General features: G+C 24.2%; 1 non-coding gene across 1 annotated transcript; it reads left to right on the top strand.

Moving 5' to 3' along the window:
- The first annotated feature begins 387 nt into the window (after positions 1-387).
- TRNAL-AAG lies at positions 388-468 on the top strand. Its single transcript has one exon. It is a non-coding gene; the product is annotated as a tRNA-Leu (tRNA).
- Positions 469-2,186: the final 1,718 nt, after the last annotated feature.

Raw genomic sequence — 2,186 nt, 5'->3', positions numbered from 1 at the left:
ATAGTCTGTCAATTTGACACAATTGTCCTCTTTCTGCCCCCTCAAATATTATGTATAGTGCAAAAAGAAAGAAATTTCAGAAGTTAAGATTAGTAAATAAATGGGAAAATTAGGCAAAATAACACAAAAATGCTTGTAACCACCACTTAGACAGAGAAAAACAAGAAAAGGTAATTTAGTTTATTTTTATAAAAATGAACTCACCTCCAATATACTCTAATAATTTAGTTTATGTTTAATTCTAAGGATATTTACAGTTCACAAAATTTCCTACTCTAATAATTTAGTTCTATGTTTTAAAATAATAATAATAATCTAACGCTATAAAATAATATTTTGCTAATAATTTTAATTATATAAATTTTGACATAAAAACTTTGGGTCAACGTTGAGATGGCCGAGTTGGTCTAAGGCGCCAGATTAAGGTTCTGGTCCGAAAGGGCGTGGGTTCAAATCCCACTCTCAACAATTTTCAATTTTTATCTAACTTTTTTGTTTCAGGAGAATTATGGAAGCTAATGAAGCATCTACTTAAGAGTATTATATATTAATTTGAATATTCATAACATTTTCCCTTTAAATTTATAAGATCATAATTCATTTTTAATATATAAATTAATTTCAAATTTTTTCTTAATATTATTTTAGTAACAAATAAAATGTAAATATAAAATTTATTATTGTTAAATAAAAATAGAACAATTGTTTTGTACTAATTGTTGATATCGAAAATTGGATCAACTAGTAAATTTATATTTTTAGGGAATATCATATGAGTGTCATACAAAATAAAGAAATTGAACATTGGGCATTACACCAACTGTCTTAGGTCTCAGGCTCAAGTCAGTAATAAATTGATGAGAATTGAAACTGAAAAGTAGTCGGAATTATTTTTAGCTTATATTTGACAAATAATTTCTATTAATTATTTAGAATTAGTATTGTGTAATAGACACTTAGGCTCATATTACCCCTTAATCTTTAATTTAAAATGCTCCACTCTTTTATATACGTAATTACTTTACCTTCTTAGTTTCTCGTAGACTCTTGATGAATTATCTATTAAGAATAAATATATGAGTTCATCATGGTGCATTAATTAAATGTAAATGACAAACATATATGCCAAAGATATTTGACTTGAGAATGAAAGGCTACATGGAAACAAAATAAAAAATTAATTACAAAAGGTAATAAAGGTGCATAATTTGACCATTTATAATATATTTAATGTTGAGATAAAGTATCCTTTGTTCTTTCTTTCTTTATAATTTGTTGAGTTGACCCACTTTGAATCACTTTATTCTTCTTCTACTTATTTATTTATTTTTTTTCTATAGACTTACCTTAGATATGTATTGAGATTTTGAACAGCAGTAACTTTTAATCCATTTGATAATAATTTTGTTTTCGATTTTGTGCGGTAAAATTTGGGTTTATTTTCTCATAAATTTTATATTATATAATTAAACTCTTAATCAAATTCTAAAATAAAAAATATGGTCTAAAAAATAGATTTTTTAGTTTTCAAAATTTAATTTCGTTACTAAACATTAGTGGGAGGGTATAATAATATAATACAAAAATTTACACGTAAAAGAAGTCTTTCCAAGCTTAACTTTAATAAATTAGAAACAAAAATTTAAATAATTTGGCTTCGTTTAGTATCATTTTGTTTTTTGTTTTTGGTTTTTGAAAATTAAGCTTATTTCCTCCTCGTTTCTTATAATAAGTTGTATCTTTCTTTAAGTATAATGGTTGAATTCTTAGCCAAATTCTAAAAAAAAAAAAAAGAAGTTATGATCTCATTTGATAACCATTTTGTTTTTTTTTTAAAAAAAACCTATGAATACTACTTCTACTTCCAAATTTCATCATTTGGCCAAGAATTCAACCATTGTACTTGAGAATATACAAATCATCGTAAGAAATGTGAATAAAATAGACTTAAATTTTTTTTAAAAAAATCAAATAGTTACCAAACGGAACCTACTTTTTTAGTTTTCAAATTTTGCTTGGTTTTTTAAACCATTAGTAAAAAGTAGATACCAAATGAATAAATTTGAAGGTGAAAACCATGTTTATAGACTTTATTAAAAAAAAAAAAAATTTAAATAGTTAAATGGAATCTTAGCAAATGAGATCTTAATCTAAGAATCTTTTTGTGTTACTTTTATTTTACAAGC

The sequence above is a fragment of the Benincasa hispida genome, chromosome 2 (assembly GCF_009727055.1).
Source record: "Benincasa hispida cultivar B227 chromosome 2, ASM972705v1, whole genome shotgun sequence".
Lineage (NCBI taxonomy): Eukaryota > Viridiplantae > Streptophyta > Magnoliopsida > Cucurbitales > Cucurbitaceae > Benincasa > Benincasa hispida.
Note: the sequence above shows the minus strand (reverse complement) of the source record. Positions and strands in the feature narration are given on the sequence as shown.